The sequence below is a fragment of the Lygodium microphyllum genome, chromosome 4, assembly GCF_053477565.2.
Source record: "Lygodium microphyllum isolate KBCC chromosome 4, Lygodium_microphyllum_v1.1.10, whole genome shotgun sequence".
In the NCBI taxonomy this organism is placed as follows: Eukaryota; Viridiplantae; Streptophyta; class Polypodiopsida; order Schizaeales; family Lygodiaceae; genus Lygodium; species Lygodium microphyllum.
The window spans coordinates 85,898,194-85,913,187 of record NC_141138.1 but is presented as its reverse complement, the minus strand read 5'-3'; positions in this window follow the sequence as shown (position 1 = coordinate 85,913,187).

Genomic DNA, 14,994 nt, shown 5'->3' with positions numbered 1-14,994 from the left:
TAGTTCTATATGTAAGGCAACCCTTAGATATCTCATGAATTTGTATGCCTCATGAAGTGCAGTTGTAGGCAATTGTAAAAACATGATGTGATGAGGTACACTGTGTCATTCTCATTTTTGGGCTCTTCTCTAATGTTCACGACCTATGCATGATGGATTCTCATTATTATATAATAGATTTGACACTTGGCACCATCATTCATTGTGTTCTTGTTCTATTCTTAGCACATTCTCTGTGTTCTACTTCTCCTTCTCTAATTTTATAAGTATTGAAGATTATGTTCTTATGTCTCTATGTGATTACCTTTGAGTTTCTATGAGTTTCTTATATAAAATTAGGTATTTTCCCCATGAGGCAATGTCTGTCCTATTATGTATTCTGCATAATAGGGCAACAACACTTTGGCAATCCTGCCATTGCTTCCATGTTTCTCTGTGTTAAACCACCATCAAAAGTGGCAAAGGTTGAGGCCAAAAATTCAAATTTGTTGTATGGAGCATAATTCCTATATGGAGCACCATTCCTGCCTAAAAGTAATTTCCTACATGGAGCATCCTTCTACATGAAGTAGAATTTCTGTATGAAGCAAAAATGTAATATTCAAATTAAGATGACACAACCCTTCTTATGTTGTTCTCTATTTCTAGATTTATAGCATAATCAATATACTCTTCTTTGATGTCAAAAATTTGAAAGCTTTGTTGATTACTAAAGTAGTGGTAGACTACTTCAAGCAGCATGATGCAGTTTAAAGGAGTAATTTTGCATTTTTGCATATATGTCAGAGCATTATCCATACCCATCAAATTTTATTCTAACCCAAAGAAAATCTAGAGAATTTAGAGAGTTATTGGCAAGACGACAATAAGGGCTATTGCAAAATGATGGTGGTGAAGCAAGAGGAATGGACACCCTGGATGAAGAGAAGTTTCCACCAATTGGAGAGGACTTCCAGGATGTTTGTACCTTTGCTGGTACCACTACTATGGATCATTCCCCTACTTCATCTACCAAATCTCCTTCAAGTTCTCCTGATGAAGCAAATGGAGTGCCTAACTTGGAAATATATCTCCAGACCATGCAGTGGAAATATTATAGCATCTGATGTTAGGAAGTGTAGTCATGTTAAGGAGATAGGTAGTTACAACAAAAAAGTCTCTTAGTTTTGATCATTTGCCTCCATTAAAGTAGAATAAGTCAAGATCTATGAATCTCAACCCACCACTCAATCCTAAGGTCAGGGCATCTAAGTTCTCTGGCAAGAAGAAAGAAAAACCTAGACTATCATGTCGCACAATTTCAGACAAGGTGGGTGGCTAGCAGTTTCAAAAATATGTTTGGGGATCAGGTCAAACTCTAGCAGTTTGCAGCAAGCTTCAAAGGTAAGGCCATGGATTGGTATAGTGCTTATGATGTTAGACATTTTACCACATATGACGGCCTTAAATCTACTTTCTTAAGTATATTTAGAAAACATAAGACAACTACAAATGTGTTAAAGAAGCTAAAGCAAATCAAGGAAAAGGCAATGCTAGTGTAGGATTATGCACAAAAATTTAAGAACCTATTAAACATGTTGAATGAAGAAGATAGGCCGTCTTTGGATTTACAATGTTTGTACTTTGTTAAGGAATTGGATAAAGCTATTGTGGGAGAAATTGCTAATGTGGAAATGGGAAATAATAATACCATAGATGTGATGGCTAAAGCAATAGAACGGGTGGAAAAAAGACTTGGCAAGAGTAGATCCAAGAAGAAGAGTAAGTAAGACTCCTCAAACTCTGATTCTAATGATTTTGATTCATGTGATAGCAGTGATGAAGAGGATACATCATTAGGTCTTGAGTCGGATACTAAATCAAGTGACTTCGATGATGATCAAGGTAGATGGAGGTAGAAGAGGCATAAAAAGAAATCCAAGAAGGATAAGAGTTCTTCTAAGAATAAAAAGAACGAGAAAGAACAAGAGGAAAAAATAGCCATGGAAAAAGGTTGGAGAAGAAAATAAAGAAACTTTTGTTGTAAATGGGAGTTATGACTACTCCTAGGAATGTGAAGTCATGCAACATATGTCAGACGGTGGGCCATGAGACTAGAGAATGCTAGTACAGCCCAATGGTGCAGACTGCAAGATAGCAAACAGCACCTCCAGTGGCATTGGTAAACCAAATTGCACATGAGATAGCACAACAATGAGGATTCAGATGCTTTGGTAGAAAGGGTCAACCACCTAAGCAATGGGGCAATGATCAACCATGGCAGTGGAATAATACTCCTCAGTGACAATGAGGGCCTTGCTACTACTGTGGTAGGCAAGGACACATATTAGGACCTAACTGCGAGTTATGGATATACCATAGGGCTGAAAGGGGAATGCAAACTGAAGAGTAGTAAGAAATGCAACCATTAAGACTACCCCATGGATAGCAACCACCAACACCCACAACAATCATCCTTGTTGAGATACCTACAAAAGTCAAAGCAAGCCAAATAGTAGGCCAATAGAGCTGGAGCAACAAATTCAAGAAGTTTTTTAGAAAGAGGTGCCAAATAAGGGTGTTTTAAATGTAATTAACCATAGGTTAGAGTTGTAGGTAGGCTATGATTGCTCAAACTGTATAGTTGTGAAAGATTGTCTGGAGGAAACAACAGTTTTACCATCACTAGGCTAAAGAGGTAGAAGATCAACTGGGAGGACCAAGAAAAGGCTAGGGAAGTGGCCTCCAAAAAAATTCTAAAGTTGCAGAAGAAATAGCATCTAAAGCAATCAAATTTCATAGAATTGCCCCATGAGGTTTAGGAGAGTCAATTGCTACATGAGGAAAACCAACAGGATATGCCGCTAACAAGAATGCGGTGACTAGCACCAAAGTTTGGATTCATATGATCAGTTTTAGGGTTGTCATGCATTATTTGCTGCATTAGTTAAATCTTCATTATAGCTAACTTTGGAACAAATCCTTGAGTTGATTCTAGGATTTAAGGAAAATCTCATAGCAAAGATTATGTTAAATTAAGAGAAAGTGTGGAAACATTATGCTATGGATAGTGGACAGATCTTAGAATGTTAAGCGATGATCCCCACACAGTTGGAGGTGGTATATTGCAAAGTTCCAACTATTCAAGTTGAATAGTTGGATAGTAAGTTTGATGATGTACTACTAGATGGAGGTTCAAGAGTTAATATTCTCCTTGAAGAGTTGTATTTGGCACATAAATTGCCAGCACTTACAACAACACCATTTCAAGTAAAAATGGAAGATCAACAGAGATTTCAATCATTGGGGATACTAAACAATTAGCTTATTCGAGTGGTAGGGCTAAATTTCAAGGTAAGCTTTGGCGTTCTCCATATGGAAGGTTTAGGGGATTCATATCACATGCTATTTGGAAGACCTTGGTTTAGATTATCCAAGCTAAAGCAAGATTGGGGTTCATACACAATAATCATTCATCATGGTGGTAAGGAGGTTAAGTTATCTACCATTAATCAAGTGGTATTGAAACCCAAGTACCATCCATTAGTTGCTCAAAAGATTAATGTTGCATCTGAGATTGAAGATGATGAAGAGGAACTCTTTCTGCATGCTAATCCTACTGTTGTACTATTTTTTAAGGTAGATGTTGAAAATATTTTGTCTCAATATAATGTGTTTCCAAGAATATCATTATTAGAAGTGGTCTTACCACCATGCAGAAACATAGTTACCCCATGCAACAACACCTTTACCCCATGCAGCAACATAATAACCCCATGCAGCAACACAGTAACTCTATGCAGCAAAATAGTGACCCCATAGAACAAAGCAGTGACTTCGTATAGCAAGACATCAACTTGGTTTTGCAGAAAGCAATGATAACTCTAAGGGGAGTATGGGAACTGATATGGAGACTCTTAAAGAGCAAAAAAAGACTTCATTAAAGATAGAGGAGGCTCTAGATAGAGCAAGTTAGCAAGCTATTATTGATGCAGAGTTGAAATATGTACACACTATGAGTAAGTCAACTAGAGTGTTTGCAGATGATGTTCAAGAAGTGTATTTGGATTTTGAAGCAAGTTCTAAATCGATAAAGGTGAGTATTTTTGTTGAGGAAGACTTCAAGCAACAATTGATCAATCTATGTAAATAATTTCAAGATATCTTTGCAAGGGAGTATACTGACATGAAGGGATTTGATCCAAGAATATGTCATCATAGAATCAACTTAAAGGCAAATGCTAAACCTATTATGCAGAAGCAATATCGTATGAATCCAAATTATGCTAAACAAGTGAAAGAAGAGGTAGACAAAATTCCATAAGTTGTCTTTATCAAGCCTATGAATGAAGTGACTTAGTCATCACCTATTGTAGTGGTGCCCAAAAAGAATGGCAAGATACAAATTTGTATGGATTATAGAAAATTGAATGCATCAACAATAATCAATCCATTTTCTCTTCCATTTATGGATTATTTACTAGATGATGTAGTAGGCCATGAGATCTATGGTTTTTTGGATGGTTTCTCTAGATATAATCATATCCAAATGCATCCGGATGATATGGATAAGACAGTCTCTACAAGGGAATAGAGAGCATTTGTAAGTACTGTTATGAATTTTGGTTTAAATAATGGACCACCCGAATTTCAAGGTGCAACTAATAAAACATTTGATACATATCTTACATCTTTTATGAGGGTTTTCATAGATGACTTCTGTGTATTTAGCAAGAAAGTTGACCATTTCTAGCATCTCAGGCTGTGTTTTGAAAGATGCTATCAATTTGGGATGTCATTCAACCTATTCAAATCTATTTTTGCTGCTAAAAGAGGAGTTCTTTTGGGTCATATTATTTCAAAGGAAGGTATGGCTATTGACTTGAGGAAAATTCAAGATGTTCAAAACATTGCTGTACCTACAGCACTTCAAGAAGTGATGCACTTCGTGGGGCAAGTGAAATGGCACAATAGATATTTGCGATATTTAGCTCATATATGTGCTCTGCTTACATTGCTTACTAAGAAAGGAGTTTAGTTTGTTTCGAGGCATGACCGAGATAAAGCTTTTGATATATTGAAGAAGATGTTAGTAGTAGCACCAATTTTACAACCTCCACAATGGGATATTCCATTCCATGTCTTTTTTTATGTATCTAACATTGTGGTGGATGCAATTCTAATGCAGAAAAGAGTTGCAGACTGGTTTAGATCTATCTAGTATGCAAGTAGAAGGCTTACAACAGTTGAGAAGAATTATACAGTAACTTAAAAGGAAGCTCTCGAAATGATATTTGCATTGCAGAAGTTTAGACATTACCTATTGGAAAGTCAAGTAATTTTTCATGTGGATCATCAAGCTTTACTATATCTCATCAATAAACCGTAGCTTATAGGAAGATTGACAAGGTGGATGCTTCTTTTGCAAGATTTTGACAACAAAATAGTGCATACACCAAAGGTAAATAGCATGCAGTAGTAGTTGATTTTTTTAGTAGACTTGAGTCAATGGACCCTATACCAAGGGTAAATGATCAGTTGCCTGATGGAGAGCTATTCAGGCTCAGGTGAATCAATTTAATTCCTTCTATGATCAAATGTGGAATTTTTTGCTTCATGGAGTGATGCCTACAAACTTGTCAAGATATCACCATAGAAGGTTGGCATTGTAGAGCAAACACTTTCAAGATATTATGGGAGTGCTCTATAGGAGGGGCATTGACAATGTGTTAATGAGATGTGTAACTATTGAAAAATAGCTGGTTGGTCTACATATGAGGCATATGAGGGACTAACAATAGTTCATTTTTTCGGTGAGATTACAGGTAAGAAGATTCTTCAACCTGGATTGTGGTGGCCAATTGTACTTAAAGATGCTCATCAGTATGCAAAAGAGTGCATTATTTGTATGAAAGAATGTCAACCTCAATCTAGGGACCAAATGCAAGATCATCCTATTTTGCCTCTAGAGCCTTTCCAAAAGTGGGGTATTGATTTTGTGGGCCCTATCAAGCCAGCTGCCCTTCAGAGAAAAAATCTATATATTTTGGTATGTACGGATTATTGTACTAAGTGGGTTGAAGCTGAAGCTTTGCAAGACAATAAGGCAGCAAGTGAGGCACAGTTTCTCTATTCTAATATAATGACTTTGTTTGGTTGCCCCATTGAGTTAGTAAGTGGTCGTGGTAAGCATTTTCTGAATGAAGTGATTGAGGAGTTGACTTCTAAACATATGATTTTTCATAAGAAAACCACACCTTATCACCCTCAAGCAAATGGGCAAGTTGAGACTTCTAACAAGATCTTGCTTCAGATTCTCAAGAAGATGGTTGTTGATAATTGCAAGGATTGGGAAACTAAGTTGGATTCAACACTATGGTCTTTTTGTACAGCATATAAGGTTTATGTTAGAATATCAAGCTCTCGTTACTCTTTCGTCAGTCTATCTTTATGTGTGTGACCAACATTAGCTGGATACAGCTGTACACATGTGTGATATTTAATAAGTCAGTGTAGTGAGTGACTTAACCACAGTTAGTCTTGGTTAGTCAAACCTATGTGTGTAAGTCTCTTTTAGTTAGTATGATGGAAGAATAATGGAAGAACAACAACAATGAGCTGAGGCTCATCTTCCACTCCACTATGTCTCTCTCCCTTTCTTCCAACATGGTATCAGAGCTTGAACACCTGAAGCCTGAAGGCTTGGCAGTGGCCATTTGACATCAAGACATCATATTTGAAGAAAACATCATCAAAGGAGATTGTGCCTGCAGCCTGTTTTTTTTTCAGAAGCTATATCTTGCTACAGAAATAGTTTTTGGAGAAACGGCCCACGATTCCTGACCGTTTTGACATGATCTACAACTTTGTAGAAGAAAATTTTTCAAATTCCTCATAGATTTTGAGATATTCAGCACAGACCTATGCAGAGTGGCTATTTACTGCAATAAACAGCATGCGATTTCAAGGCACTGGTGGCTTTCATCCTAACAATGTATATGCCCTTATTATCATGCATTTGAGCATGATATTGGAGTGTTAAATGCTCACTTTTGGAGGTTATTTGCAAGCTCGAAATAGTGAACTGTTGCTATCTTGAATTTGGAAACAATATACCTACAGGGTTGAAGTATCTGTGATGCTTATTTGCTACTGACAAGTGCTTGGATCATACCACTTGAGTGGTAGATGCTTTTTGGGATATTGTGAGTGCTGAAAGTCCAAAGTTTGGACTGATTTGTTGCTAGTTATACCAGGGTATCGACTGATTATTGTCTACAAGAAGGATAACTATCATCTTCACTTGACATACATGCAATATATTTTGACCGGTTGGACATGTATCTACTTCTGCATAGAGTGGCAGCTGAATGAGATGTTTTGGGACTGTTTTGAGGTCTAAATACTCTTTTTTTAACAAAGAAAATACTGTTGGTTATAGCAGTGGGCTGGTTGTATTTGGTACTGTACTTGCATACACTACAAACATTGATAATTATATGGACATAGTTTGTTGCTGGAATGTTTTGCCACTACCATAGAATGTTTTGAACTAATTTGAGCTTGGTTTATGCTCAGTTGACTTTGTTTTCTCATTATTGGAATATAGTTTACAGCAAGAAGATTGTCAAGAAAACTGTCATGAATTGCAAAAAATTGTCTTGAACAGTAGGAAACTAGTCTTGAACTATAGGAAAAGGAGTCAAATACTTACATGTTATATACATCACTGAATACCTAAGGTGTAACTATGGCAAATGCTCAAGGCACTGATAATATCACTCAAATTGTGGGAGAAAATCTAGACAACAAAAATTATGCTTTACAGAAGTTCCGTATAAAGAATTTTTTGGTTGGCAAAGGTTATTAGGACTTATGTACAGGTAATAAGGCTGAACCTGAAATACATGAAAGGAATCCGACAAATGATTAGAAAAGGGCTCATAAGCTATGGAATGAGAGAGCATGCAAGGTGTTACATTGGTTTTCCTTATGTATATCAAATGCTATGGTTATACAGATTGCTGGATGCAGTTCCCCAAAGGATGCATGGAACATACTCATAAAGAATTATGGAAATGTAACACATGCAAGAAAGATTTAGCTAAAGCAATAGTTCAATAACATGTCTAGTAATGGCAGAAGCATTCAGACCTACAGTATAGAGATTAAGAACATAGCGGATCAGCTTGCAACCATTGGATCTTCAGTCTGAGGATGATGTGATTACAATGACATTGAATGGACTTGGCAAATATTATAAAGCATTTGATATGTCTATTTTTGTGAGAGTTGAATTCCCTAATTGAAATGAGCAGATTGCTTTGTTGCTGCATGAGGAAGTTAAGCTTGGGCTGAATAGAGGTTCTATTTGTTGAGAAATAGACAAATGATGTATGCTCCAAGAGGAGCTGTCCTGAATCCCATATGCACAGTGAGGAGAGTGGAACAACTCAAAGCCTATAAAGCATTGTACTTGACTATGAAATGAACACAATATCATGATGCTTTGTACTTTCAGTTAAGTGTCTGTCATTGTCGATTCTACACAAGATTGTGTTTATGAGTCCAAGCTAATCTATCTTGGAACCTACTTCACTTGTGTAATGGTTTGTCTCTACTTGTCCATGTCATTATGAACTTGATTCACATCTTTGATCCACCATAGCTTGTGTCATGTCCTAGATCCACATCATTTAACATGGTATCAGAGCCCAGTTGGGCATGGCACAGCTCACACTCTGAATCTCTAGTCTCCCTTCATCTCTGGTGATCTCTAACCAGCTCACATTCAACTCATATCTTTAGTTTCAACTTCAAATCTCAGTTGGACCTTGTGGCAGCCATAGCCAATAGCACCCTGTCATCTTGAAGCTCCTGTATCTTACTCCACATACCAAATCTCTCTGAGATTCCTTCTGGAAAGTTGTTCTCCACCTCACAAAGCTTCCTTATATCACATCAATCTATGAGATTTGGCTATCTGGACTTAGCATTGTCACTATTGTCAGTTGCTTGCTGCCATAGCCCCAATTTGTGGCCTCAAGGACATACCTCATTTTGAGCTCTCATATCTCTCAAATCAGGCAATATTTCAATGTGCTTTCTTCAGGAGGATTGTTCTTCTACTCAAGGAGCTTCCGCCTATCACATCTAAGCCTAACATTGGATACCTACAAGCCTGGCATTGCTGAAATTCGACGTCACTGCCATAACTATGCCTGGTTACGTTTCACTGATCTGCGTGCATACTGCTGTACCCGATCTTGACGATTTTCATGGGGCTCTTGTAGAGCATGGAGTAAGCTACATTTCCATTAAAAAAGTTTTCAAAATGATCAACTCTAGCTCTAGATATCTGAAAAAAAGCAGGCCTGGGTCAAAACCCTAATCCAAGAAGCCATAGCCATCAAGGTGCAAGCTCATTTTTTCTTCAATTTCTCATTCCCTTCAACTTAGGGCACACACTGCCACTCTTATCTGAGTTTTAACTCAGTTCCTAGCAAGATTAACACTTCAAATCAACAAGCAAGAAGAAGATCAAGCACTGACATTCAATACTAAGCTCAAGAATAGTATCTACTGATACTCAACTAGTGTCTGTTGACATTAACCTCCTTGTGACACTTCACAAATCCCCCTTGCTGGTCCTTTCTCAGTTAATTGGAGCTGCTCAACATGGAAGAACTTGAGCAAATAGAAAAGTTCAATGGAGAAGGCTTCCATGCCTGGAAGGAAAAGACCATGTACCACCTGATGCGAAAGGACTTATGGGACTTGTTTGAAGATAATGCAGATAACAAGAAGGAAGATGATGAAGATGGGTTCGTTGAAGAAGACCAGTTCAAATCCAAAGAATGGAAGAAGATGAATAATAAGGCACTAGGCATCATTGCTTGGGGATTAAGTGATGATGTGCTACATCATATATGTGGCATTAGAAATGCTAAAACCGCCTGGGAGGAACTTGATAAAATGTTTGGTACTCAAGCAAAGAATTCAAAGGTAAAACTTCTCATGCAGTTTTATAAACTGGATATCAAAGACAGTGCTTCTATGACCATACACATTAATAAGTTTAAGAGTTTAAAAACTCAACTTGCATCTCTTAAAAAGAATATTGAGAAAGATGAAGCAATAGTCGTACTTGCAAGTGTAAACAAGGATCCATATGAAAATCTTGTGTCCACTTTGAGTAATGTTCCAAGCCTCACACTTAAAGATATTGAGCACTCACTACTCGATGAAGAAGGCAAAGTAAAAACCAAGAATGCAAAAGACAATGTCTCATCATCTAGGGACAATCTTTTGTACACCAAAGGAGCTGCTGGACCTAAAGGAAGAGGTCGAGGATTCATCAACAACAATAACAAGGATCGGATTACATGTCACTATTGTGGTAAGACTGGCCATGTAGCCAGTGAATGTTTCCACAAGAAGAGAGCCCAACAATTGCAAAGTGATCATCACCCAAACCAATACATGGAAGAAAGAGAAGAAGAAGAATATGCTTCCACTACCATCAACAACTCTGACAGATTGTTTTGAAGAACTTTCATTGTATCTTTCATATTTTTTCCCATAGTGGATCTTTCTTTTCCTTAGTGAATTTGATTTGTACAACACTTACCAAGAATTTATAGTTTCAAGCCTTAACTTGACTAGGCTGCCAAAGAGCTAGTCTCCTGGTCCATGTCTACATGTAGGGGGGGCAAAAGCCAACAAGGGTAGAGCCTCATCATTTGAGGGGGGGTGTTGAGAAATAGACAAATGATGTATGCTCCAAGAGGAGCTGTCCTGAATCCCATATGCACAATGAGGAGAGTGGAACAACTCAAAGCGTATAAAGCATTGTACTTGACTATGAAATGAACACAATATCATGATGCTTTGTACTTTCAGTTAAGTGTCTGTCATTGTCGATTCTACACAAGATTGTGTTTATGAGTCCAAACTAATCTATCTTGGAACCTAATTCACTTGTGTAATAGTTTGTCTCTACTTGTCCATGTCATTATGAACTTGGTTTACATCTTTGATCCACCATAGCTTGTGTCATGTCCTAGATCCACATCATTTAACACTATTACGTCTCAAAGCAGAGACATTGTTCTTTACTCTAGCTAGCGTGGTAGAGGCGGCAGAGGCCATGGCTCTTTTCGAGGTCAAGGAGACACTCGAAATGCTTATGGACAGCATCAAGAATGCCTGGCATGGCACAAATACACAGGGCCAACGTGGATATGGTGGCTTTAGAGATAGAGGGAGATCACCCCATGGTAGATGTGCTGGATCTGGTTCATGGTAGTCAAATGATCAATCAAACAAAGATGAGAGCTATCATTACTTCTGTAGATATAGACACGTTGCAAAGGATTATTATAAGAAGTAGGGAGATATGAAGGCAAAGGGCAAATAGCATAGGCACTATGCATCTTCTAGCAGTGCTCATGATGAGCAAGTTGGCAGATTGTTTGCCATGCAGCATGTGTCTAAGAATGCATCTAGGTAGAACAGAGATGAGAGATGGTACATTGATTTAGGGGCTTCAAATCATATGACACCCCATGGAGAATGGTTTGATGATATGGTTGCAGGTTCACATGGTTATGTGTGTACTAGGGATGACACCCAACATGACATTCAACACACAAGAATTGTTCCATTGTTGATGCCTGATGGCAAGAAAAAGAGCCTGCATGTTGTACTACATGTACCTACAATAACCAATAATCTTTTGTCAATTGGACAGATGGCAAAATAGAATCTGCAAGTGAGATTTAATAGAGATGGATGCTTTGTTGAAGAATATGGTAATGGCTACAAATTGATTGCTAGAGGCCGAAGAGATGGCAAAATGTTTACTCTTGATGTGTCAATTCTAGAAGAAGCCATGTTTGCACATGATGATGGTACTATACAGGATGTTGAGAAATGGCATAAGCAGATTTGGCCATGTGAATGTACAAAAGCTGAAATCTATGTAGCAAATTGAGATTGTGCTTGGACTACCTAAGTTCAAGTATCATGACTTTGGACATGTATGTGATGCATGTCAGTTTGGAAAGCAAGCACGGTTTCCATTTATGAGACATGTACGGAATAGCTCATGACCCTTGCAGTTGGTACATTTAGATGTATGGGGTCTGTCTCATAATGCTTCATTTGGTGGTGCTTGTTACTATGTATCCTTCATTGATTATTTCAGTGCTAAAAATGAGTTGAGCTATAAAATTTCATGACTTAGATCAGATGGAGGTGGAGAATATATCTCTAATTACTTTGATAGGTACCTTGCTAAACATAGGATCAGAAGACAATTAACTTGCAGCTATACATCACAGCAAAATGGTGTACCAGAAAGGAAAAATATGGTACTGATGCAATCAACAAGAGCTATGCTAAATGAGAAGAGTTTGCCAAATGGTTATTGGGCTGAAGCAGTAGTCATTGTTGTCTATGTGATGAATAAAACTCCTACAGCAGGGATTCATGATGTAACTCCATATGAGAGGTTGTATGGTCATAAATCTGACATTTCACACTTAAAGGTATTTGGCAGCATTGCATATGTGCATGTTCCTGATGAAAAGAGGAAGAAATTAGATCCTAAATCTATCAAGAGTGTGTTCCTTGGTTATGCACAATACCGGAAAAGTGTTATGTACCATTTACACATGAGGCATTGATTAGCAGAGATGTTGTTTTTTATGAGCTGGCATCATGGTATGGTAATCCTCTTGCAAAGGCTACTAATGGATCAGCGAGCACTAGTAATGTTGAAAATACACCTGCAGTGAGTACATCTATGAGTGGTCCTACAGGTGATGGGTCACCTACAATAAGTCATTGGTCAAGACGCTTGTGGAGTTGTACTCCTACATTCACTGACACGGATATGTCAGTGAGGGGGAGATTGAATAAGGGAAAATAAAAGATTCTTGAGGATGTGATAGGTCCACTTACACTAGGTTATGAGTCATCTAACAACGACAATTTGGATAGTGAGTTGGAAATTCCATCTATTATGATGCCTAGAGCAAGGCAAAGTCGTTATGTACCACCTCATGAGAGGCAAGCTCAGAGTGAGCCACAATTACAAAGATCTGAGAGAGTTAGAAAACCAGTTGACAGGTTTATATACACTGGTTATTTAGCCCACCATTATGCATATATGGCTAGTGTGACAAGTTACAAAGAACCTACAAAGTTTGATGATGCAGTTACAGATGATAAAACTGGTGTGCTACCATGGATGAGGAGTATGCAACTCTGGTTGAAAATGAGACATGGGAATTGGTTGAGTTGCCTAAATGCAAAGTCCCCATTGGTTGCAAATGGGTGTACAAGGCTAAGTACAAGTCATATGGTTCGTTAGAATGCTATAAGGCCAGGCTGGTTGCAAAAGGGTATGCACAGCAATATGGCCTTGACTATGAGGAGACTTTCAGTCCGATGGCTAAAATGGCAACAATTAGAACTGTTGCTTTGGTAGTATGCAAAGGCTAGAAATTATGGCAAATGGACGTCAAGAATGCTTTCTTGAACAATGATTTGGTTGAGGAAGTATATATGGAGTAGCCTAAAGGTTATGTTCACCCGAACTTTCCTACACATGTATGTAAGCTAAAAAAGGCTTTATATGGGCTAAAACAGGCACCTAAAGCATGGAATACTCGGATCAATAGTATAGCAACATGGATTTAGATTGGGTGATGCAGATCACAGTCTGTTCACGAAGAAGACAGATCATGGATATGTGTTTCTAGTGGTTTATGTAGATGATCTTATCATCATTGGAGATTATGAAGAGGGCATTGCTGAAATTAAATCATGTTTGCAGGCTAAATTCAAAGTCAAAGACCTTGGTGAACTAAAGTATTTTCTTGGGATTGAGGTAGTCTTTACGCTTCAAGGTATATGCCTACTATAAAAGCATTATGCTCATGACATGTTACAAAAGTATGGTATGGCTGAATGCAAGCCTATGGAGAAACCTCTTGATCAGAATGTCAAGTTGCAAATTGATGTTGGGAATGACATAGAGAATGTGACCATGTATTGACAGATGGTGGGCAGCTTGATATACTTGCCCGTCCTGACTTATGTTATGCAATGGTGCTAATTAGTCAGTTCATGCAGAAGCCTCACAAACCACATTTAGATGTAGTCATGAGGATCATGAGATATGTAAAGGGTACTACAGATTATGGGTTGTTTTATGCATATGGAAAATCTCTTGACATGACAAGGTTTATGATGCTGATTGGGTTGGTTGTGCCTATGACAAGAGGTCAACCAATGGTTATGCATTTGGATTTGGCAGTAGTATGATTAATGGCAGAGTTAGAAACAGCCTATTATTGCATTGTCTAGTACAGAAGTTGAGTACATAGGAGCTGCCTTAGCAGCTTGTGAAGCAGTTTGGTTGATGAAACTACTAAAAGACTTGGGAATACAGCTGGAAAGCAGAGAGTGAGATTACATTGTGATCACCTCAGTAGTGCTATGTTGGCTAGCAATCCTATCTACCATGCTAGGTCCAAACATATTGAGGTTCACTACCATTTCATCAAAGAAATGGTTCTTACAGGGTAGATTGACTTGATTCATGTGAAGATTGAAGACCAGGTAGCAAACATAGTTACCAAGTCTCTTGGTAAAGAAAAGTTCATATACTTCAGACATCTACTTGGATTTTATCAAATGGTTTGAGCTTGAGGGAGAGTGTTAGAATATCAAGCTCCTATTACTCTTCAGTCAGTCTATCTTTATGTGTGTGACCGACATTAGCTGGATACAGTTGTACACGTGTGTGACATTCAATAAGTCGATGTAGTCAATGACTCAACCACAGTTAGTCTTGGTTAGTCATACCGATGTGTGTAAGTCTCTTTCACTTAGTATGATGGAAGAATAATGGAAGAAGAAAAACAATTATCTGAGGCTCATATTCTGTTCCACTCTATCTCTCTCCCTCTCTTCCAATAGTTTCAACATGTTTTACTTCGTTCA